The following is a 26136-nucleotide window of genomic DNA, read 5'->3' as shown; positions in this document are numbered from 1 at the left end:
GTTCATCCTAACTTATATTAGCTCCCCGTTCCATTTTTAGAACATTAACATCTAAGCCGAGTCATTAACCTGAAGGTTGGCTACGTCCTTAAGAGTGGAGCTCAGAAGTTCAAACATTTATTTTTGTTAAAGTAGCCAGGCAAATACGCGCTTAACATTTACGAAACAGGCAGTAAAATAATTAAAATAAGCATTTATAATGACAAAAATGAGCACTAAAATAATGATGATGCTTTAATTTAAGCTACGTAACACACATCATCACATTTTAGTAGGCTAATTAATCTTACATCATCCCCCTATGGGTGGGGATGAAGGTATCCCCTATCTGTCGTAAGAGGAGGCGACTAAAAGGGGGGAACTGGACCTCTCAACGTCGGAGTGTGGGTTGGCGACCACTGTTCTCCTAGCTGGGTCTGCTGTTGCTTCCACTTATGTCAGGTTCCTAGCTCTTACCTTTCCTACCGGGCGAGTTGGCCGTGCGGTCAGGGGCACGCGGCTGTGAGCTTGCATCCGGGAGATAGTGGGTTCGAATTCCACTGTCGGCAGCCCTGAATATGGTTTTCCGTGGTTTCACATTTTTACCCCAGAATGTCATCTTTCATTCCAGCAACACTCTGTACTATAATTTCATTTCATCTGTCAGTCATTAATCATTGCCCCAGAAGAATTTGATAGGCTTTGGCAGCCGAAACATTTCCTATCCTCGCCGTTAGAATGGGGTTTCATTCCATACCTGACCCGGTCAATTTTTTTTGCTAGTTGCTTTACGTCGCACCGACACAGATAGGTATTAGGGCGACATTGGGGCAGGAAAGGGCTAGGAGTGGGAAGAAAGCTGTCGTGGCCTTGATTAAGGTACAGCCCCAGCATTCGCCTGGTGCGAAAATGGGGAAACCACGGAAAACCATCTTCAGGGCTGCCGATAGTGGGGTTCGAACCTACTATCTCCCGAATACTGGATACTGGCCGCACTTAAGCGACTGCAGCTATCGAACTCGGTGACCCGGTCATTTGACTGGAAAACAGGTTGTAGGTTTTCATATTAATAAACTACATTGGAATTATATAAAAACATTGCATTGGCTAATTTAAATACATAAATAACAGCAGAAAATATCCAAAACTGTAAGAAGGACAAAAAAGGCAATAATCTATCAAATAACCTACGGATTCTGAAATAGGCAAAAAAGGTAAAATAACTGGTCCTGGTCCTACCGTTTTCAAACATATGGAAACATGTTTGTCCCTATGTGACACTTCGATATATCCAACAGATAAAGAAGGCATTTTGCCTGACTTTTAGGTTAAATGGTTAACGTGCTGGCCTTCGATCAAAGGGGTCCCAGGTTCGATTCCCGACAGGGTCGCGAATGTTAACCTTCATTTGTTAATACAGTTGTTTCGAGGACTGTGTGTGTGTGTGTGTGTGTGTGTGTGTGTGTGTGTGTGTGTGTGTGTGTGTGTGTGTGTGTGTGTGTGTGTGTGTGTGTCGTCTTCAGAATAGAATTCATCATTATAAACTCTCATTAGACGTGCAAGTTGTCTATCAGGCGTCAATTCGGAAGATTTGTACCACGCCTAATAATAATAATATCTAATTTATCATGCACGGAGGCAATACTATTGCAATTAGAGATGATGATGATGTTGATGATGCTGGGGTGCGTAACAGGCCTTGCCTGAAGTTAGTGGACTTGATTACAGGTGCTAAAATACGCCAGCTTTGTGTCGGTAGATATACTTGTACCTAAAAGAACTCTTGGTCAATATTTGCATCACCTCGGCGACTACAAAAACCACAAGAGTTATTAATTGGATATAAAGCCAATCATCAGGGTCCGGAGTTCGATTCCTGGCCTCACAAAGGAATTTAGCTGCGTCTTGTTGTTTCCAGTGGCGTCGGGTCTGAAAGTTTGTCTTCATTCACACCTCTTCATTTACACACCGCAGAACAAACTTCCAAATAGGCATGTACCGTAATAGTTGAATATATCCGGCAATGCGACATAGATCGGACCTGCGACGTTACTAGAATGTGTGAAAAGTTGCGGAGAAAGAAAGCTTATGCAGTGCAGTATTTAACATTCCTGTTCACATTGTAGTTCACTCGAAGTAGATTGTCAGCCTCTTAGGCCATGCCTAGTACATCAAGTTCTGTTGACCAAAGTGCCAGACCTATAGCTCGGATCGCTGGGATCCCTGTCAGCAGAATAAGAACGGCGACCATCATAGCTCGATCGGGAGAGCATCCGACATGAAATCGTAAGGTCGTAGGTTCGGCTCCTACTGGTGTCCGGTTGGCCATTTTTGTTCTCTACTTTACATGTCTTTGGCATGTACTTACGTCCTTGACACGCCTTAAGAAGCTGAAAGTCAACTTATTTATTTATTTATTTATTTATTTATTTATTTATTTATTTATTTATTTATTTATTTATTTATTTATTTATTTAATGTAATGTTTGGTTCATTCCGGATTCCTTATCGATGAGTCGCTGGATATGGCCCCAAAGCGACCAGTATTATTCCCGATTGAATTGGACGAGTGATAATATATACGGCTGTGTGAAATATGAGCGAACGCAAAACCTTTTGCTGCGGGGCCTGTTCTGTCCTGGAGAGCGAAACAAATTGTTGATTCTACTGCTTGTTACATGCTCAGTCGCGCGGACAGTGATGGGAGCATGCGACTTAGAGCGACAGAGCGAGTCAACAGTATCATAGTGTTTATATTGTTTCGAGGAAGACATCGTGGTTGAGTTCAGCAGAGCAGTCGGTAATTCTCGTTAAGTAGCTAGATAGTTTCCTGAATTAACTGCTAGTCTACAGCATGATATCGTACAAAAGCGTTTTTGAAACATGGCTGTATCAGTTGGAGCCAGAGCATTTATCCTAATAAGAAACTACATTTATAGACAAATATTTTCTGTACTACCTGATTATGCATAATATCTTTGGACTAAATGAACAAGGTTAAATGCGTAAGTTGGTTACGGATCGTCTAGCAGGAAGTTTGCATTCGGGAGATTATAGGTTCGAATTCCACCGTCGGGAGCCTTAATTATGGTTATTCTTACTTACGCACCATGTAAGTTAAATGGCAGGACTGTACCTCATACTAAGGCAACGGCCGCTACCTTCCTAGTGCTAGTGCTTTCTCATCCCAGAGTCTCCAAAAACCTGTGTGTTTTTGTGCGATAATAAACCACTAGTAAAAGTAAAAAATAAAATAAATGACTTAATAAAATACGTTACGTCGATAATAGAACCATATTTATGTGGAAGAGAGGGCACATATTTTATAGTTATCTAGAGAGAATGGATCACCATAAAACGAACATGCCTATCACAACGCGGTCTCCCAAACCATCGGACACCAAATGGACTAAACGGAAATCCAAACCAAACAAAGGTATATCGGCAAGTCCGGATACTGCTTCAGTGACCCCGTAACTTTTATTTCTGAGGGAATTTGCTATTAAGGACCGAATCTTGTTATTCCTGGCGTTCCGCAGCATTTCTTCACAAGGGCAAGATTCCAAACCAGATCTCTCTTTCTCTCTTCGGCAATACCGACTCATACTTCCGTTCTGGGACTTGTCAGGAATGGAAATAACAGCACCCACAGTAGCAGTCACTCTTATTCCCTCACACCATTAACCGGTTTATAATCCAGTATGATTTCGAACCCAGTTATTTGCGGATTTGAACGGTTCAAATACGACCTTTTCCCTTTGTGAGTTAATTTACACCATTTCTTGATTGCACGTTTTCTAAGCTTTACTATGATTTTAGAAGCGGAGAGTGAGTTTGTTTCTCTAATCCAAGCTCTATAAGATATTTTTTCTTTAATGACATCTCTTGTCGCATATACACAGTTCAAAAAAGTTAGGGGAACATGTTTTTGAACGTATGTCATGCTCCACAAAACAATACATCACACCCAGGTATATTAATTACCAACTAAACCTTTATTCTTAACCGTTAAAGTATAAAAAGAACATCAATGGAATCGCGCTCATTTTCAGAACACAACGGAAATGTCCAAATAGGGGCGAAAACAAACTGATAAAAGTCCTCCAGGGTGGATTTTTATCACAGTTGGAGAGCTTCAGTATGGTGTATGTCCTCCACGAGCATTTATCACAGTTTGGCACCTACGTGGCATGCTCCGTATAAGTCGACGGAGGTCACGTTAGGGTATCAGGTCTCATTCTTCAATGAAAGCCTGTTCGAGGTCTTGGGGAGTCTGTGGTGGAGCAGGACGCCCACAAACAATTGTCAAGCCTATCCCACACATGCTCGATGGGATTAAGGTCAGGACTCACTGCTGGCCATTCCATCTCTTGAATGTCCAGTTCTCGCAAGACAGCTCTGGTAATGCGCGCTACATGAGCCCTGGCATTGTTATGCATAAGTACGAATTCAGGGCCAACACCGTATGCAACAACCAACACATGCTGTAGCAGTATCTGCTCGATGTACCCCGCAGCGGTAAGATTACCACGGTCGATGAGAAGATCCGTACGGCCATCAATACTGATGCGATCCCACATCACAGAACCATTTGACGTGGGTCTGGGCAAACAGAAGGCGAGCTCCGCGATGTTGCTGCGTTAAACGGTGCACTCGAACAGGGCGTCTGGGTCGTAAGCACACTTCTCTTAACCTGTTCCTTACTGTCTGGTAAAAAAAATCAAATAGCGTGTGGCTTTCAGTGCCGGGAGTATCCGAGGACATGTTCGGCTTGCCAGGTGCAGGTCTTTTGATTTGACTCCTGTAGGCGACCTACGCGTCGTGATGAGGATGAAATGATGATGAAGACGATACATACACCCAGCCCCCTGCCGGGAATCGAACCCGGAACTCCTGTAACCAAAGGCCAGCATGCTAACCATTCAGCCATGGAGCCGAACACCGTCTGGTCAGATATCGTGACTCCAGTGACCCTCCTGAGGTCGTGTTGAAGTTCTCTTGCAGTTGCTGAACGACGCCGCAACGTACAGATAGTCAGATATCGGTCATTCTCTGGGGTTGTCATGCGTCCACGACCTTCTCCAACCCTCCTTGTGAACTGGCCTGTCTCATTGTAGCGACTCCACAAACGTTGAATAACTGACGGAGACACATTGAGGTCCACAGCAACACGACGAAAAGTCCATCCTTCCTGGATCAATGTGATGGCCCTTGCGACTTGAACCTCATGAAGACGTCTCATGGGATGTGCTCAAATGACCGCAGTAGTCTGTGTATCTCACACCGACACACGGGCGCACCGCTATTCACTTTGTTTTGAGGGATCACCTGACAATTTGTAGGCGTACCCATGCGTTAGATGGAGTATAACTTCTGTTTGACATACTCAGAGTAGCCAAGGTCTCAAGGTATGCTGTACGACCATTGGAACCCCATCTGCCAAATTAACGTTTACATACCAGACGTTATAAAACATGTTTCCCTAATTGTTTTTGATCTGTGTATGTATATATGGGCCACTTTCCAGTGCAAGCAATTTACAAGTAGTGATATGTTGTAATCTTGATTCCCAAGATGTGCAACAAAGACGGACATTTAACGTTCCTTCTAGAATAAACTATGGCGTCAGATACGTCAGCTGGAAGTTGTATTATTTCTTTTTCCGCGTTCTTAATTAGCTTGTCTCTATAAAAAAGAAAATTAGTAGGAACCCGTTTTGGGGCAGTATATATAGTATACTAGCAAATGTACCCGTGCTTCGCTGCGGTATTCTACAATGTATACGGATATCGAAGTAAATTGCTGTACATGAAGTGAATACATTTTTTTAATTGCATGTCTCTTGGCGTTATCCAAGAAAAAGCATAGGGAGGTCCGCAGATGTTGTTTCCAATGTGAAGTGCAAGTTGCAGAGTTGTGATGATAACGACAGGTCCACTTGTCTGCCGCAATTCACTATGCGTAACGTCAGTCACATTTTGATGAGTAAATTTGTTTATAATCGGGGGCACCTATATCTAATGATAAAGAGAATCAGGTAAGAGTTTAAAAAAAATTCACGCTCCCTTGCCTTGTGCTAGTCAAATCAAGAAGGAAATTATGCATTACAATGGTACACAGGCGTTGGAGAACTACCCCATTCCTATTGCTAGTTAAAGTCGATGTGGGAAGTACTAATTACAACAGCAGACGCCCTCCTGCGGAGAGTCACTATTGATTTATAAAGTATTAATTACAATGTAAGACACACCCCTTTCTAGATCGCTACAAATCGACTTAAATTAATAAATGTAGATCGATATACGGAAGTATATGCATGTTCACTTTCATTTACAGAATAACTGCTGCTAAACGGTTCATTCATATTGAAAAACGGATTGTATAAAAAGACAACTCTGGCCTCATTAAGCTATTTAAATGGCTATTTAAACGATATTTCCTCGTATCTCATCTATTTAAGGGAAATATTATTTTAGAAACGTTGAATAGGGTGAAATTTGTGTAAGGTTTTCACACAGTGAATTAATTTTCAGATACTTATGCGACAGCTTCAAACATAGAATTTGCCTGGGTGGGCCAATATTCGAGTATAATTTGATGATCCCATCTTTCCTATACGTGACTCAAACCATCAGTTATACGTGTACAAAGTGCAAAATTTAGGTAAATCCAGAAATAGAGCCAAATTTATCATAAGGGATAGAGATACGACAAAAAGTCATAGGACCAAAGTTGTAGATCACTCCAAATTGAACAGAGATTGTGCCATCCGTTTTGTGATACGACTTACCGTTTAGCTACCAAATACCTCGAAAGGAAGGTCTGCACCGTCATTAAAATTGCCTCGATATTTCGATATTTTTGGGGGGTAGAAAATAAATTTTTTGAACATCTCGAAAATTTTCCATCGGTTACAGGCAAAAAGCTAAAATTTAGCCAAAGTATATATAGTATATTCAGAATTATTGGGCCATCTACTCCGAATATGCCAGCCATATTTGCTGCAAAAACGTTAGTAAACGTTTAATATTTGACGCTCTCTAACAACAGGAAAGGCCACTGTAGAGGTTACTTAATTGGTTGTAAAAGCCTGCATCTCTACATCAAATATTGAACTGTTTATCGTAGTATAGACGACAATTAAGTGTATTGCTAAGAACAAAATTGACCTAAAGCGAACTTCATAGACACCTGTGGTGGAAGAAGTAAATATTTCACATAAAACGAAGGTACGGATTTCGTGGTGTTGATTAGTTTAAATATAGTTCTATAATGTTCTTGTCGAAGGTTAGGGAGAAAAAAAAACCCATGGCGCAACAGCCCCGAAGGGCCATGGCCTACCAAGCGACCACTGCTTAGCCCGAAGGCCTGCAGATTACGAGGTGTCGTGTGTTCAGCACAACGGATTCTCTCGGCCATTATTCTTTGCTTTCTAGACCGGGGCCGCCATGTCTCCGTCAGATAGCTCCTCACTTGTGATCACGTAGGTTGAGTGGACCTCGAACTAGCCCTCAGATTCAGATAAAAATCCCTGACCTGACCGGGAATCGAACCCGGACCCTCCGGGTAAGAGGCAGGCATGCTACCCCTAAACAGCGGGGCCTGTCGAAGCTTAGAAAGAACATCTTTTATTCGCTACCAACAGAAGAGGCTAAAGCTGTTATTATGGGAAAGCTTTTTTTTTTTTTTTCTAGTGGCTTTACGTCGCCCCGACACAGATAGGTCTTATGGCGACGATCGGATAAGAAAGGCATAGGAGTTGGAAGGAAGCGGTCATGGCTTTAGTGCCTAGTGTGAAAGTGGGAAACCACGGAAAATAATCTTCAGCGCTGCCGACAGTGGGATTCGGACCCACTATCTCCCGGAAAGCAAGGAGATTCCTAGAATTAAATAAAACCTCGTCTTCATTAGTCTTCCATTGAGCAACTAGCTTAACTCGAGGAAAGGGCATGCACCGTAAATGCCTGCAGGTAACGAGTAAGGAAGACCCGATACATTACGGTGAAAGTGACTGTAGGAATGTAGCTATCACCGAGCTAACGGGAGGTCCTGGCAATGTTAACGGGAAGTTATCCACGTAGTCCTGATTGTTGTTATCCACTCTCTCACTCATTGTAGAGGTGCTTCTCCGGACAGTCAGCCCCATGAATGGACAGGACTGTCCCGTAACACAACGGTGGCCATACCGGCAAAAGGACACCCCACCTTGTACAACCAGAATTAAGCCATTCACAGCATAGTTAATTCTGGTGCCTAAAAAGAGGAAGGCGGAGCATTCACATCTGTCTTTCGGAGTTACCGATGACAGGACAGATGTCTGTCTGTCTGTCTGTCTGTCTGTCTGTCTGTCTGTCTGTCTGTCTGTCTGTTAGGTCATCAGCCCAGAGGCTGGTTGGATCCTCAAATAGCACTACCAAAGGCTATGCAGTTACAGGGAAACCGCAAAAACCAATGGCAGAGCCCAAATGAGGCGTACTAGGCAAGATGAGGAGTGAGATAGTTTGCCATTGTTTTCCTCATTGGGTTAGCCGGTGCTACTGCAGCACGACTGATCCTATGAGCAACACCTTTCATAATACTCAGACACTAGTTGTGTCCCAAATGTCATTACTCAGCACCATCCATACCCCAGTAGCTTCCTTATTGGCACAGCCATGGATGAGACTGGGACTTCGGTGGAAGCTACACTTTGCTCTGGCCTGTGCCAGCAGACGCTTACAAAAATACTGCGTCCATCAAGAAATGGCAACAGTATGAACATGAACTAGTATTTAGTCCTCAGTTTAACAATGCAATAACAAAAGTAAAATAAGACTATTCGTCGTGCATTCCTGTTCCCGGCATGCGATATTCAGATTCCAAAACTGAGGGAAGGGGAGTGTTACCAGAATGTAAGTCACGAATATTTAAAACATTTTTCATGTTATCAGTGCACTGGCGGTAACGAGTGGGATCGTAACACTTTGTGTATTCTCACATACGTTTTCGGCGATCCAAAACTCTTGAGTCAGAATTTTGCGTTGGTAAACACTTGTCGCGAAATAACATACGATCATTTTATTGTATAAATACTTTCCGTAAAACCCATATTAAATTGGATCAGAATTTCATGTCCTATGCTTTCTTTACAGCATACGTTTCTAATACTAATTTCGCAACAACACAATATTCTGTTGGGCAACGTAGGTCGTCCTCAGCGTAGATCCCTAGTTTCATTTAAATACGTTCGGTCGTTTGCACATAATACACTTAATTCCATAAATCATGGAAGGAAAAGTATGCCATTTTCAGCGTATTCTAGACAGACTGATAAAAAGAAACTATCTTAAGTATCAGCAAAATAAGTAGGAAAATAGGTTCTGTAAATGATGTGTGTTTTTTGTTTATTTTACGGGGTGCGATCAAAATGATCAATCGTTTGTCTTGTTGAATGGCGTCTGTGTGGTTTTGTGTGTACTGTTATTAAAAGATGCATCACTGTTCACGCTTCAGAATGAGTTATTGAGTGCTTCTTAGCTAGGCCAGCATATAACCTGGGAAGAGATAGGGTTTTAGCTCTAACTTTGTAACCTGTTAACAGAAATAATTACTTTTATCCATAATGGAGCAATATGTCATGGATGAACTAGGTGTTCATATTGAGTTACTGAACCTTCGCTGGCTTTCCCTTCACCCTACAACCTCCCACCCTTCACTTCCTGTTCTTTTAACGGCCACTGCCCTACTGGGTGGAGACACAGAATATGGTATCCTCGACCCGTTTCCAAGAGGCGGCTAAAGAGTTGAACTCCCAGGGCTTCACAGCTTGGGGCGTGGGGGTTTGGCTGCAAAAGCTTGGTGCTAGCTGAGTCCGGCATTGCTTCCACTTGACCCAGCCTACTCATTTTCATCTTTCCTATCAGATCTTCCTTGGCCAGCTCTTCTTCTGACTCCGACAATTTTAGGCTTCTGATACCTCGAAAGTCTTTACATTTCAAGCTCTTTGTCACCCTTCTTCCTTTTTCCGATACTTTAATTCTTCGAAGGATCGGATCTCTCCCGTTTTCGTCTGGTTTGCTAGTTGCTTTACGTCGCACCGACACAGATAGGTCTTATGGCGACGATAGGACAAGGAAGGGCTAGGGGTGGGAAGGAAGCGGCCGTGGCCTTAATTAAGGTGTGAAAATGGGAAACCACGGAAAACCATTTTCAGGGCTGCCGACAGTGGGGTTCGAACCTACTATCTCCCGAATACTGGATACTGGCCGCACTTAAGCGACTGCAGCTATCGAGCTCGGTCGTCTGGTTTGAGTGATGAGGGGATGATTATGTATTTGTTCTTTCCATTAAGAGTTAACTGTTTCCACCTTAAATGGCCATCGAAGTAACATGTTGGTTATGCGAAACATTTGCCGTCCTTTTCATCTATTCTGTCTCGGTAGAGTAAAGCAAAAGCACACACACAAACCATTACATGTAACAGACACCTATGATGTTTTTAGTCTGATTACAGCAGTTCTTCATTACAGTGTGATCTTTCTCTTGGATGCCTTGGGCACTTGCTATACAATGTCTCTCACGTACGTAGTAGTTTCTCTGCTTTCTACGTGACCAAATGTTTCACGGTGCTCCCACCGGCTACATGGCTTATCAGACGACTGTCTTAGGTAGAGGAGACAGCTTTTGTGATCTCTTGGGCCGATAGTGCCTAGACGTGTCTTCTCTCTCCAAATACATTCCAAACAAATGTTAATGTTTGCATTACAGCCACCCGTTACTAAAATCGTAAATTGGTGTTTCTTCAGATTTCCCGAGAGAATATGACTGACATTGAAAATTAATTCAGGCCATATCTGGACAGTAAGCTGGATGGAGCTGGAGGTTCCCCTGAAGTTTCCTGAAGCTGTCCATGTTTTTCCTGATAGTATGAGGCTACTCATTATCCTGGAGGAAGGTAACCCGATTTCCTCCTGTTTTTCTCCTGTACTGGAACTTATTCATTTCTCCCGAATAAATGTTTGACTAAGTTTCTAGATTGATGAGTTTGCCTTTCTGAAAGCTACGTGAATAACTCTCTTCCTATCCCGAAGGAATGTTACTATTTAATGTCACGATCCATTTGTACCATGAGATAATTAAGGGTAGGGGACTTCTCGAGCCCCGTGTGTACAGATCGTAACCCAGTTTAAACAGGTAACAACGTGCCGTGCCCCTAAATTGAGGACTTCACCCTAATATCGAACGCTGAAAGACTAGGAAATTAATAATAAAAATAATCCGTCCGGCTATTTTCTGAAAATGCCAAAATAATTGCCTTCAAGGGGAAGGACCCTATCCCCAGTAAAATTTGTTCAGATACCTTTTTAGAAAGAGTCGGTGAATTCAGTTAACTAGCATACAGTTCATCTTACCAAGGAGAAATGGATTGGATATATCTGTAAAAATAACAAAATATACGAGAACAGGGATTACAAATCACATCGTAAAGTAATCTCTTGTCCAAAAGCACGATCGAGTTAAGTGTTCATAACACTTTAGCCAGACCAACCCTTTAATACGGCAGCGAGACATGAACTCAAAACTCAGGATATTATCAGAATCACAGCACTTGAAAAGACCGAACAGCAGGCTGTACAAAATGGGATCGTAAAAGAAATAAAAATGTGTAAGGAATTGCATGTGAAACAAATAGACAATTACATCTGTCACAATCAAGAACACTGGAATCTTCACGTTCAAAGAATTGAATCTGGAAGACTACCAAAGCGCATCGTATGCTACCAACCACGGGGAAACAGATCTATAAGACGTCCGATATAGCGACTGAGAGATAATTTTAGGCGATAACGGTTACTTAGCGCAAAACTGAGGAGGTGGAGGAAGAACAACATAAACGTATGGTCTCAACTGCTATCATTTAATTTGTGTTCTTGCTATGTGGGGTGGGGTGGGGGGAGGATCTTCAATACTACTGTTATTGTTTTAACGTCCCACTACTTTTTTTGAAGGTTTTCGCAGACGCAGAGGTGCCGGAATGTTGTCCCACGGGAGTTCTTTTACGTGACAGTAAATCTACCGACACAAGGTCGACGTATTTGAGCACCTTCAAATACCACCGGACTGAGCCAGGATCGAACCTGCCAAATTGGGGTAAGAAGGCTAGCGCCTCAACAGTCTTGAGCCACTCAGCCCGGCGGAAGATCTTCATAAGGCCATCGTTGAGCTATTACTTTTTCTTAAATTTCCATTCAAAAATGAAAATCGACTTAATTTAGCAAAAATAAGTAACACGGTAATTATTTATGAAATACTCTACAAAAGAATCAGAGCCATTGTATTTATTTTCAATGCGAGATCTCCAGTTACTTATTTGATATATTGTTTCCGTTTATGACCTCAGATCCTGGAGCGTTGTAGTTTCCTTTCTTTATCATAGCGGATTTACAGCTCAGTGATTGTATCCGACAAGATTCGTCACCACCAACAATTGACGGGGCTCCTAGTTTACTGGGATATTAGAATTTTACGGTATGTATTTATAATTATGAAATGTGAAGATGTTCGTTAAGCAATGACTAGTTTCTTCGTGACCTGTGCAGTGCATGTCGGATTCGACCTACTCTGTCTGCTGAGATGAGTCATTATGCGGAAGGTGAAGTCAGAGACGAACATAGAGAAGTTAGCTCACTGCTGCTAGGAACTCCCAGATAGACTACAAAATTTCTATTCGTTACAGTTAATAATGGTGTGTGGCCTCCAGAGAGGGCGGGTGCAGGTCTTAGAGTCGACTCCGTATAGGCAATCTGTGCGGATGGGGCCCTATGTAAGATGGAATGTATTGCTGAAGACTTCAAACACTCAGCCCCCGACCCATAGGAATTAACTAATGAACTTTAAAATCCTCGACCCGGCCGGGAATCGAACGCGGGACCCGTTGGACCAAAGGCAAGCAGACTAACCATTTAGCCACGGGGCCGGACTCGTTACAGGTGAATACCAGCCCGTTACTGCCTTGACTTTGTATCTCTCTTGACACAGGCCAGAGCAAAATGTAGTTTCTACGGAAGTCCTTGCCGGGCTGAGTGGCTCAGACGGTAGAGGCGCTGGCCTTCTGACTCCAACTTGACAGATTCAATCCTGGCTCAGTCCGGTGGTATTTGAAGGTGCTCAAATACCAACGTGAGCTTCGCATCGATAGATTTACTGGCACGTAAAACAACTCCCGTGGGATAAAATTCCGGCACCTCGACGTCTCCGAAAACCTTAAAACAACAGTGGGACGTAAAAATATTATCAGTAAGATAGCTTTCGAGTTACGGATAATGACATCAGAGCACCTGTGCGTCTGTGTTATGAAAGTGCTATTGCTAGGGTCAGTCATACTGGCCCACTGACGAAGCAAAGTCAAATTACCTCGCTTCTCGTTTTGCCTAGTACGCCTCATTTTAGCATCACCATCGGTTTTTGCACTTTTCCGTAACCACAACCTCAGGTAGTGTTGTTTTGAGGATCCAACTGGCTTCCGGTTTGGTCAAACGCACGGACTTCTGATTATATGTTTGATGACTAGTAAGAAATGAATACAGTAGATGTGGTGAAACTTCTGCACATAAACTCAAGTAATGTTTTTTCTTATCGAATGAAATCTCGTGTTAACTTTGAGAGAAGTCTGTATAAAATATAATACGTGACAGTTAAAGGGGAAAGTCTTTATCTAAAGATGGATATTTCGGTCATTTTCATAAAATCGTTATGGTTCTGGAAATATTAGATAACGATTCAGCAGGGGGGAAAATGTCTGTTTTGTTTTTCTCAAATTTCCAATTTTACCTATTTAATTTCATTTTCACCTGTAATTTTCTGTTGAACTTCACGAAACGTTTATACTACCATATATGTATCACAGTTATGTTAGAAAACCTGTGTATGGAATTTTCACTGCAGGATTTTTTAAAGTAGTGGTTTCGTTATATCCTAAATTGTGGTACTAAAATGTAATTATGTATATGAGCATATCGTATACAGAAAAAATCGAGCATCGCTACTAAATTCCAAATTTTCGAATTTCCAAATTGCATCGGGATTTTAAGAAAATAATAGATTTGAAATGTTCAAAATAACATTTTTAAAACCAGTCATCCAGAGGAGGTCAATCTAGAAAAGATTAAAAAATACAAACCTGCTATGCATTACCACAAATCTAAATACCACCTTCAGGAAATTAAAATAATAGGGATAATGGTGGAAGCTCGTGGTACCGTACCTCGTCACTTCGTCGCCACGTGGCGTGGAAACTCTTCCAACTTCCAGTGAAGCTCATCCCCGAAATTGTGACTCTCATCCTCCAAGGCTCCATAAAGATCCTGAGACACCACCTCTACAGCATTGAAATTCCGCATTAATTATACTGCTTACCATATCTTCTTTATAATTTAGTTTTCTTTCGTTAATAGAACTATATAGATAAAATTTGATAGGTTTTACCCTGTTTTAATAGCAGCCGTCTGTAAGTACAGGAGGTTGCTCCTAAATAAATGGAAATGTTCATACCTTCTATAATGGTTTAGAAAGGCTAGTTCGATGTGGTGTCCTGTCCTCAAAGTTCCTCTGACGTAAATTCAGTCGGGAGCAACGAGTTCCAGACAGCAGAAAATCCTCTTCTAAGCGTGCAAATATCACCAGAAAGTAGAGGGAATGTTAAGAGATAAAGGAGTAACGTAGCGTGTCTGCATGGAACGGAACTACTATATGATATTACATGCGATCGTGTTATATAGATACTTGTGTAGGTGGAGTTGAGATTGAAGTATAGTGGGCAGGTCACGCTAGACAGCCTAACGACTACTGTCGTGCTCAGAAATGAGTAGGTAAGTACTCAAGATCGATTTTTTTTAAACTTGCTTTATGTCGCACCGACACTTACGGCGATGATGGGAGAGGAAAGGGCTAGGAGTGAGAAGGAAGCGGCCGTGGCCTTAATTAAGGGATAGTCCCAGCATTTGCCTGGTGTGAAAATGGGAAATCGCGGAAAACCATCTTCAGGGTTCGAACCAACTATCTCCTGCATGCAAGCTGTCATCTGTGTACATTTCTTCAATCTTGGAGAATATACGCATATTAATGAACCATTAACATATTGGGGAACAAGGAAGAGTGTGTAATTCCCTATGTTGGAGGATTGCTAGATCATAATGTTATTGGTTTTACGTCGCACTACTAATTCTACTAGTTTGGGAGATGACGAAGTGCCGGAATGTTGTCCCTCAGAAGTTATTGTATGTGCCGGTAAGTCTGCCGACCTGAGGCTGGCATATTTAACACAAAGATTTTATGCAACATATTGCAAAGTTAGTAATAATTTCATGGGCTGTGGTTAGGCGTTTAACTTCTATACCAAAGGTTGCCGGATCGAATCCCTGTACAGTCGATGTAGCATTTGATTTGCTTACTTGAGAAAGACCTGCAGTTAAAATTTATTTCACGTTCAAGAAATGGTTTGTTAGACAAAATTCCGGCATTTCTGTTCACAATCTATATCAATTGAATAACATATTTCTTCCTGGCATTTTCCCACTTAGGGTGTGAACACCCCATGTGGATTAGGTCCAGATTCACTGTCGGATGCCTTTCCTGACGCCAACGCCATGTTGAGGGATGTTTTTATTATTGCGTGGTTATGTGGCGGTTGGTAGAATATTGTTAGCAAATGACGATGTGTATTAAGACACGCGCGCGCGCGCGCACACACGCACACACACACACACACACACTCGCTAAAATATCCGCCACAACCGGAAATCGAACCCGAGGTCTTCTAATCGAAGGCCACTCTGTTGACCATTCAACCTAGGAGCCTGACATCAGTCACATACCATTAACAAATATCACTTCAAACCTGTGTTTAAGATGTGTTACAGTGTACCGCTTGTGGGTCTGCACGAACTCAAATTCAAATAGTTCGACAAGCATACTCTTGGTGAGACTTCGCAGTATTTGACATAACACTGCAATGCATTCTTAACATCTACCTCGATGGATCAGTGGTAGTGTCGACCTCCGGATCCCAAGATAGCGGGTTCATATTCGGCACAGTGGTAGTCGGATTTTTGAAGGGTGGGAAAAAGTCCATTCGTACGATGTCTGCATGTCAAAGATCGCTGGTGATACATTTGATGTTTACCCGACAAAATTCATTAAAACTCAGTCTTGGACGCCCAAGAGAGATTCGGGTTACTCTCCCAACTAGTAGGCCTAGAGTAAAATGGAACATCGAAATTGAGGAGTAGGCAGCCAGCTGGCGTCAAATTGAAATGTCTCCACATGTTAGCCGTGGCCATACGATTACTGTTATTGTTGTCCACCTCTGTGGTATAGTGGTTGGTGGTGTTTCCCACTTCTCCTCCAAGCAAATGTCGGATTGGTACCTAACTCAAGGCTACGCCGCTTCCTTCCTCTTCCTTGTCAAACACTTCCAATCTTCCCTCCCCCTACAAAGCCCTGTTCAGCATAGGTGAGGTCTCCTGGACGAGGTACTGGTCCTCCTTCCCAGTTTTATACCCCGATCCAATGTCTCACGCTCCAGGATACTGCCTTTGAGGTGATATAGAGGTGGGGTCCCTCGCGGAGTCCGAGGGAAAAACCAACCTTGGAGGGTAACAGATTAAGAAAGTATTATTATTATTATTATTATTATTATTATTATTATTATTATTATTATTATTATTATTATTATTATTATTATTAACATTTGTAATGATAGGTATATTGTTTCAATGTTCCATTCGCTTACAGTCTGAAACGGGACGATGTAGGTACTACTTGATAACAAACTGTTGAAGGAAGGAATTAGTAGACCAAAAAGGGGAGGGGGGGACTTTACACAGTTTTGAAGGACTCGTACATTTTCAGCTGTAAATGTAAATCGACAAAAATTTAATATTTTCAAAAGCATTGTGTTGCTAATTTCCCTCTTTTTTGACCAAGAGTACTCTTACTGAAATAATTACACAGAAAAATAAATTTCATTCATCCTTACAATATCTTTTCCAGTCTGTGGGTTGAAGACCCTTCATCCATTCGAATTATTGAACGTCTTCTTGCAACGTTGTAACCGTCCAGGCTTCTCCAGCCATACTAATTTAGTGCACAATCCTTTTACGCGATATCACTTGATATCAAGTTTATCCGCCATCGGCAATTATACATAATGACATATTATTTTAATTTCAATCATTTGTAAATAAGGCTTTTGGAATCATACTGTATATATTAGAACATCATTTATTATTTAAATTATTATATTATATAGGATAGGAATTCATTATGTACTGTAAATATGGTCAATGTTGAGACAGAGTTGGTGTCATTTCATCTCATACTTGTGTACACGGAAAAGTTATTCTTGAAGCGGGGAAGTTGGATGACTCACGGGTTTAACTCATGAACAAAAGGTATTACACAGCGACCCGCGTGCAAGGCTACCAAGATAGGATACTACATCATCGCCACGCCTACTGGTTACTTGTGATGAGAGGGAGATGATTATGCGATCTACGAATCAGATGCTTCTTTGTATTGAGATTTGGTATTGAGCTGTTACCAAGAGTGGGGAGAGCCCGTATATTATCTAGCGCGGAGCAACCCTCGACTCACGACACTACCAGAACCACATCTACTTTTGTATTTTTGAGACAGTGAGTGGTCGCTTCAAATAATAGTTATTTTTCGTACAAGTGTATTGTCGCTTCGACACAGTACGTAGCTGCTGTTATGTTGTCGGATCAGAGTGAAAGGAAACAAGCTTATTGCTTGTGATATATTCAGTAATTATTCTGGACGAAGAGCTACGTTTAGTTCAAGTCCACGTAATTCTGTACAAGTCTGTATTGTATCAGTAGAATAGCTAAGTTGGATTGAGATTTTCTGCTAACATGGAAAAATTCATAACTCTTAATTTTCTCCTACGATCAACGGTGATCAATTTTCACAAGTACAGGGCCAATGTCTAATTTAAAGACTAGGCAATTAGGGAGTGCTAGTCCAGATAGCCCAAAACATATCACAGAAGGAAGGAAGGAAGGAAGGAAGGAAGGAAGGAAGGAAGGAAGGAAGGATGTCCATGGAGCCAATTCTACAATGAGAAGAGGGGAACGAGTAACAACGGAATATAGATGACCTCAACGGAAGCTGCAGTTGGTGAGACTCGATTAGAAAAAGCAAGCAACAGTTAATTTCAGTAACGTAAATTCTGAAATCCCTCCAAGCTTTAAGGAACTTTTCCGATTCATCTCATTTTTGTATAATAAATTCATTTTGTTTAATATTGCGTTAATTTTCTTTCTCAAGCGATACTTAGTGGTTAATTATTTAAAATCCTACTCCTGTGATGTAAGTATAAATATCTATGCTAGTAAATATAAATTTGGCTTTATAGTTTTGTTTAAAACTGTAACGCTGGCGCCCAAACATTGCATAGAAAAATGGGAAACCATGGAATGATAATTGATTCTATTTGCGTGGCAATTTGCGGGCAAGCCACATATAGTTTATATTTATATTCATGTGTCCCCAGGTATTAACTTTCGTCTTCTTTAATGAGAAGGTTAGGAGAGTGAACAGTTACGTTTACAGAACGCGTTGTGGACGTTACTTCAACCAGGAGATAAGTATGGCGTGTAGGCTTCCTACTTTGCATTATATGCACATACGCTTTGATTTTCCCATTTTTCCTTCTAGTGTTTAAATGATGGCTTTCTTATTTGCGATGAAGTAGTACAGGCATCACCATCCGACCCCGAATCAGTTTCAAAAATCACAAAAAATAAAAACACCAGTTAATACAGCACGTTTATGTTGATGTGCTTCGTCCTACAGAATGGCCGCACACGCCATTCCACGGACTAACGGTAACTCGGAATTTGGAAGATACATCCGGAACGCTTCTCCAAAGATGTTATAACTGCTTCTTTGCACTTTCAAAAATCATACTGTTGCCAACGGTTTAGTTGAAGCTATATGGCAGGACAGATGCGTATTGTGAAAATTCGTACCGATGATATTAACACGAAAATTAGTTTAGATAGAAAACGGAACAATTGCAGGACAAGTAACGTCCCGCACAGGACATTTACCAAATACTTTAAAATGCGGGAAGGTTGGTCACCCTAATATTACTGCAGGAGATGATGGGGAAATACATTATGTATAGTTAATGTAGTGTATCAGGTGAAGCGCGAATAACATTCACTTCAAGATAAGGTAGGAAGACGTTTACGAGCGTACTGGTTATCTATCTTCGGTATAGATCTTCCTCTGTAATTTTGTCTTCCTTAAATTTACCTTTCCTCATCTCACTAGGCGTGAAGTTTGAGCATTAAAGGAGTTTAAAAGCAGCGTGAGTACGGAAGTACAAATTCGTGATCCACTCCCTGGAAACCATCTGGTGTTAGGAAGGGCCGCATACAACGGTATATATACAGTGCATAAGTTTGCTCAACGTGCAACTTGTGTTGTCATACCTGTTATTTTAATACAAAACTACTGTCAAAGTAGTAGGAGTTTTATTATCTGTGATTAAATACCGTGACAAATATTCTGTTTCGAATGAAGAGTTTCTAGATGACTAGGAATTCTTACTCTGACAAGTCATTTTGGATTGCAGTAGGAACAAAGAAACTTTTAGAAGCAGCTGTTCAGTGGTGGGCATATGCCACCCATCAATCTAATATCCAGGTCTGATACACAATGGAGATTTTCACAGAAGATACTGATCGATAGGGGAAATTCCTGATCAAGAGCTGATTTGAGCGATCAACCAAGCAACAAGCTTGTAGTTTTTGCGTGACTTGATATCGTGAGCATAGCTACAGAAACTCCAGTTTTTATTATTATTATTATTATTATTATTATTATTATTATTATTATTATTATTAACAAATACATTGCAATTGGAAGATAGCCCGGTGGCAATTATTGCTCACAGTAGTCTGGCAACGAAGTAAAATAAAATGTAAATTACATAAAAATAAACAATAATACAGCAAACAATTACGTTAAATCTGAATCAGGACAGGTCTTTATTTCAAAAATTCCACATGCGTTGGTCAGGGTTCGAACCACAGAGCTGACTGGAGTTTCGAACTTGGTAATCACTACGCTTGTGCGGTAGACAAGAGGTTCCCATTTCGATTGCTGATGGAGACGTGGGGAACTACAGGGATCACCGTGGTTCTCCAAGTGGAATGCTCGTCACAGTTACGTATTATTCGCACAGTATTATTCGCATGAGCTTCAATCAAGACAGTTTTGCGAACTATCTTTACCGGATACGAGACCTAGACTTGCCTTACTGTTGCTTGTGACCACCAAGCAATCTCAATCACATCTTCTTGTGCCAACTTTTATCATGCACATGATCAGTCCTCAGCCCGAAGGCTGGTTGGATCATCAAAGCTACACCATTAGCCGTCATCACTGAAGAGGCTTATCAGGGAAATGAAGAGTGAGGTAATTTATTGTTCCTTTCCTCACTGAGCCAGACGTTGTTGCAACTACATATCACTCTGCGAAGCCCACTGAAATGGATACACCAATCGACCCTATCAGCAACATGTCACACCATTCATAGCAGGGACTGGCTGCATAAGGAATTGCATTACTACCATCGCTCATGTCACTTTCATATTGTCAAAGCCAAGGATAAGACTGAGAGAGATAAATGAAAGTAACAAAATTGATCTAGCACATATCAGAAGACATAGTACACTGTAAACACTAGGTCTCGCCAGCAAAGGCATACTTTTGTCATGTACAGCGGAAAAAAGTAATAACTTTACTTACATTCAGCTCCCACTTAACATAGTGTATTTTATCCGCGCAGCAACCAGAGGTGTATGAAGCAGTTGCAAAGTTCATAAAACACACAGTTTAAGGATATGAGGTCTGCAGTGCTACCATATCGGCAAAAACATAACTTTATCTACTAGTGTGTGTGTGTGTGTGTGTGTGTGTGTGTGTGTGTGTGTGTGTGTGTGTCCTTTTTTGATTTCAGTGAATTTGTAGCTGGCTGTTTGGTTTGTTCGACCTGGTTAATTTCATATTTTTCTTACATAATTGCTGGACTGAGTAGCTCAGACGGTATAAGCTCTGGCCTTCTGAGCCCAAGTTAGTGGGTTCAATACCGGCTCAGTTTGGTGGTATTTGAAGATGTTCATATAAGCTAGCCTCTTGTCAATAGATTTATCGGCATTTCAGAGAACTCACGTGATTTAAAATTTCGGCTGCTCTAAATACCGCGAAAGTAGTCAGGACATATTATTATTATTATTATTATTATTATTATTATTATTATTATTATTATTATTATTATTATTATTATTATTATTATTATTCGTATGGTGTTCCTTCAGTTACTATAGATTTTAGAGTGCCAAATTTTGCCTTGAACGAGGTTCTTTTAACATTAAGACAGCAGTAGCTGGTATACCTTTACCACTGCTGTTCTATAGCACTGTGCTGGAGATGTTAGTCACGACGAACAGTGAAATGACTATCGCGCTGCACGACGCCAGCTCACGAGGTTGGGCTCCACCTTCAACTTGAAAGTAGCCAGGGTCTGATGGAGAGAGACTGTTCGCAGTTCTCTGACGAAAAGCCTGGGGATACATCAAAATGAGTTCTTCTTTTTCTTCTTTTTGTTGCTGACATGGAAGTCACTAACCATTTAACTCAGTTGCGGCCTATTCAAAACATTCAAACGGAATTGTGTTCTTTAACATGCCAACTATGATATACTGTACAGTGGCACAACTTTTCGCCATCCTTCAATAACACACTACTCGGCCTAGATCAGACCCATGAAATCGGGAACATCAATCAGTCATTATTAATCTGCATTTAGGGGTGTCCCCCAGATGGCAGATTCCCTGTCAGTTGCTTACCTATTTTCTTAAATGATTTCAAAGAAGATCTCTATGGTAAATTATTCCAGTCCCTCATTCCTCTTCCTATAAACGAATATTTGCCCCAGTTTGTCCCCTTGAATTCTAATTTTATCTTCATATTGTGATATTTTCTATATTTAAAAGCTCTGCTCAGGTTTATTCGTCTATCATCCCACGCAATCTCTCCGCTGACAATCCAGGCCATACCCCTTATTCGAGCAACTCGTATCCACAATCAATCACACCTGTTATGCATTTAGGTGAGTCGCCCAGGTGGCAGATCCCCGATGTGTCGTTTACCTAGTCTTTTCTTAAATAATTGCAAACAATTTGGAAATTTTATTGAACATCTCCCTTGGAAAATTATTCCAATCCCTGACTCCTCTTCCTATAAACGAAAATTTGCCCTAACTTCTCCTCTTCAATCCCAAATTTATATTCATATTGTGATATTTCCTACTTCTAAAAACACCACTCAAACTTGTTCGTCTACTAATGTCATACCTCGCCATCTCTCCACTGACAGCTCGGGACATACCAGTTAGTCGAGCAGCTTGTCTCCTTTCTTCCAAGTCTTTCCAGCCCAAATTTGCAACATTTTTGTAACGCTACTCTTTTGTCGAAAATCGCCCAGAACAAATCGCGCTGCTTAATTTTCGGTTTTTTATTTTTGAATCGAGTTATCCTGACTAGGCTCCCTTGCAGTAGAATCATACTCTATAGTGGAGTCTTACCAGTGACTAGTATGCCATCTCCTTCACAACTTTACTGTAAACTCCTAAATGCGCTCATAACCATTTGAAGAGATCTGTAATCTTCGATAAATTGCACACCATTGTATGTGAGGGACCAGTCTGCAGTCTGCTGTAATTAACGGACCAAATAAATTTCTCAGCAGGGATGACTTAATAGAAATGTCTTTTCCTCACTCTGTGGTGGTGTAGATATTCTCTTACAGGCCTTGGTACATTTTTTTTTTTAATCAATTTCACTCTGAGTCTGAGCCACTCATCCCGGGGTTAGGAAATGATGTACATGAATATTGGTACTTGGGTCGTAGAATAACTAAAGATGGCAAAAGTAAGTAAGGAAGACAAATTATTTGCTTACGTCGAACATCGGTGTAGGAATTGGATGTTTGTTTTTAAGACTTTTGTCTGGAGGGTGGCATATGGTGAAATATGGACAATAACTAGGTCAGAAATAAATAAATAAATAAAGTAAGTGGAAGCTCTTTAAATCTGGTATTAGGGAATAGGTAGATCGAATCACGAATGAAGAGACACTGAATCGAATTAGTGAGAGGAGAACAATTTGGCAAAATTTGACGACAAGAAGAGAGAGTATGGTAGGACACATCTTACGGACACCCAGGACTTGTTTAATTAGTTTTGTAGGGTAGAGATAGACTAAGTCATGAATGTGACAGATAGATTTAGGATGTAAGAGTTACGCAGAAATGATAGTTTTTGTTGTTGTTGTTTTTTGGCTAGTTGCTTTACGTCGCACCGAATACAGACAGGTCTTACGGCGACGGTGGGATAGGAGAGGGCTACGAGTGGAAAAGAAGCGCCCGTGGCCTTAATTAAGGTTACAGCCCCAGCATTTGCCTGGTGTGAAAATGGGAAACTACTGAAAACCATCTTCAAGGCTGCCGACAGTGGGATTCGAACCCACTCTCTCCCGGGTGCAAGCTCACAGCTGCACGCCCCTAACCGCATGGCCAACTCGCCCGGTAATAAGGTTAGCTCAGGATAGGGTGGCATAGAAAGCTGCATCAAACCACTTTATGGTCCGATGGCCCAAACAAAAACAACCACCACCATTGGCTGAGTAGCCTAAGTTGCTCGCCTCCAATGTTCAAGATTGCAGGTTCCAAACCTGGCACTGTCAATTGGCATTGTAAGTGATGTACCGGTCTGCGATTCTACTTCTTCGGCAGTCCTTTTCCATCCTAAATTTCTGTCACCCCCTTAAACTTGGTGGCAGTAAAATTCTCAAATTATTATTATTATTATTATTATTATTATTATTATTATTATTATTATTATTACGAGTAGTAGTAGTAGTAACCTTATTTAATCCATTTATTGTTGCCATTTCTTCCTCTGCTATGGAAACAGGCTTAGAATTTTCACAGCTTAACGGAAAAAGGTGTATTTAAAATTTATTTTTTGAAATAAAGAGGAAGGATAAAAATGAATTCGTGTGTTTCTGTACAGATTCTAAAGACACGTTCATTGTCAACTGCTCCATCTGCTAGTTGTGGTATGTGTCCGATGTGAAAGTTATGATTTCGTCACTGATCTGTTTGCCAAATGAGAGGGCCTGTAGCTATGGCTCATTTTAATCTTCCCTTCCGGTTCAGTAGGCCTACTTCTGACTTTCTCCTTACATGATTCTCTTACTATAACTGGGTATTGCAAGATTCTATTAGGATATTTAATAGTGAATGCACAAGCAAATTTCTGACGTGAAACTTCATTCAAATCGGGTCGGGGATATCCGACAGAAAATTGATGTGGCACTTTTCATGTAACGCAAAAAATAATTACAACTCACAAAATTATTAGATATGCGGGAATGGTTTGTATATTATTTTAAACTAGAAGGATGAATGCACATGACATGACCGCAGTAGCTGACGTAATGTATATGACGTCTTCACAGGATAGCGCCCAGTTAAGGTATGATTTTGGCAGTCGTAAGTCGGTTTGTGCACGGTGAGGCTTGGCGTCCAGATGCCACGCAAAGATAAATATGAGGTGTCTTTAATTTTTACCTGAGAGATCTATCATAAAACATCAGAAAAAATATGACAAGAATTTTTAAAAATAAGGTGCCTGGTAACCATGATCGGTACGGCGTCAAGTCTATATGGTCTGACACCGTGGTAAGCCGGTTCGAGTCCCGTTCCTCGGACAAATAAGATCACTATCAGAATGTTGGCTGGCACGGTAGGAGAGGTGGTGGCGCACTAGATTGCATGCCAAAAGCCTCGATAAAATTCCAAACCTCTCCGCAGTGTTCATATGGAGTGAGGATATAAGACACAGTTGGTGATTCGTCCGTCGGATGGAGACATTAAGCCTTCAGCAGGCCCTTTGGTGTTATTCGACAGGAGTAGGCTATGTGCCAGCACAGTGTTTCACCCCTCCCTTCCTCATATCATATTTCACGGCCCCTGATGAGGATGACGTCAGGAGGGCATCACGTCGTAAAAACTCGTTACGAAGGTTACTCTCGCTTCATACCAGACCCCGTAGGGACAAGGGTTGGACATATATTGAAGGTTTTGTGACTGAACATTGACAAATTTTGGCATACTTAAGAAAAATATCCGAATATATTATTAACAAACGGGTAAGAGCCTATAGAAAACCCATGACCTCCGATCAACAAAATTATTTCAGAAAGAATGTTATAGAAATTAATCATTATTCTATTGACATGATACTGTATAGACTTTTGGGCTTATGCCGTGTCAATAAAATCAGGCGAAATTCTTTACGTTTCGCAGAGAACTTTGCTTGCGACATCAGAAGAAAATCTCGACTGTCCACGAGAGCTGCATTGTTTGGCTTCAGTGACAGAGTCCGCTGCCTCGTATAAACAGCTCCTCAGTTGGACTCATAAGGCTGAGAGAACCCCGTTCCCGCCTTCAGTCTGGAATTAAAAACCCTCGGACTGGTCAGGGATCGAATCCAGGGCTTCTGGATAAGAGAAAGGTGCACACACTATGTCGCCTGCCCCGTTGGCATTTGAGATTACTAAAATGGTGCGGACCACAAAGTACACTCAATGACACGTTAATGAACACCTTTCAGGAAAAATTCCAGCACAGTAGTGTGTCTTAATTTCAAGCATTTAAAGGAACAGTATGTTGTTGTTATTATTATTATTATTATTATTATTATTATTATTATTATTCGTTACATCAGACTTATTGAACTTATTTAGCTGATTTCGTTGCCTTTTCCGTCTCCTAAAATCTTCTCGCTGTGGCTTTTCTTGCGATCTTCTGATCAGGTTTTGTTGGGTATAGTGGTCGGGTGGTCTGCAGAGCGGTGATTGTCAGACTTTCTGGACTTAGATCTGTCTAATATAATTTCATCTTTAATGCATATTTCCTGAAGATCTTTAACTTCGAGCAGCCAGTTGGTTTTTACTTTCATTGATAAGGTAAGGTTTAGAATTCTTTTCACCGGGAAAGTTGGTCATGCGGTTAGAGGCGCGC

General features: G+C 41.2%; 1 protein-coding gene across 3 annotated transcripts in view; it reads left to right on the top strand.

The window, feature by feature from the left end:
* The window catches only part of LOC136876215 (claudin domain-containing protein 1), a 254354-nt gene that overhangs the window by 102496 nt on the left and 125722 nt on the right, over positions 1 to 26136 (top strand). Inside the window, exon 1 of one of the 3 annotated variants that reach the window (XM_067149977.2) lies at positions 18043 to 18153. The exons of the other annotated variants lie outside the window; for them this stretch is intronic. The gene's annotated coding sequence lies outside the window, so the exon portion shown is untranslated. Of the gene's footprint in view, positions 1 to 18042; positions 18154 to 26136 lie in introns of those variants that run through there. 3 annotated transcript variants of the gene reach the window in all.

Source organism: Anabrus simplex, chromosome 6 (genome assembly GCF_040414725.1).
Source record: "Anabrus simplex isolate iqAnaSimp1 chromosome 6, ASM4041472v1, whole genome shotgun sequence".
NCBI lineage: Eukaryota > Metazoa > Arthropoda > Insecta > Orthoptera > Tettigoniidae > Anabrus > Anabrus simplex.
The sequence above is the reverse complement of the archived record's forward strand: the minus strand, read 5'-3'. Positions and strand labels throughout refer to the sequence as shown.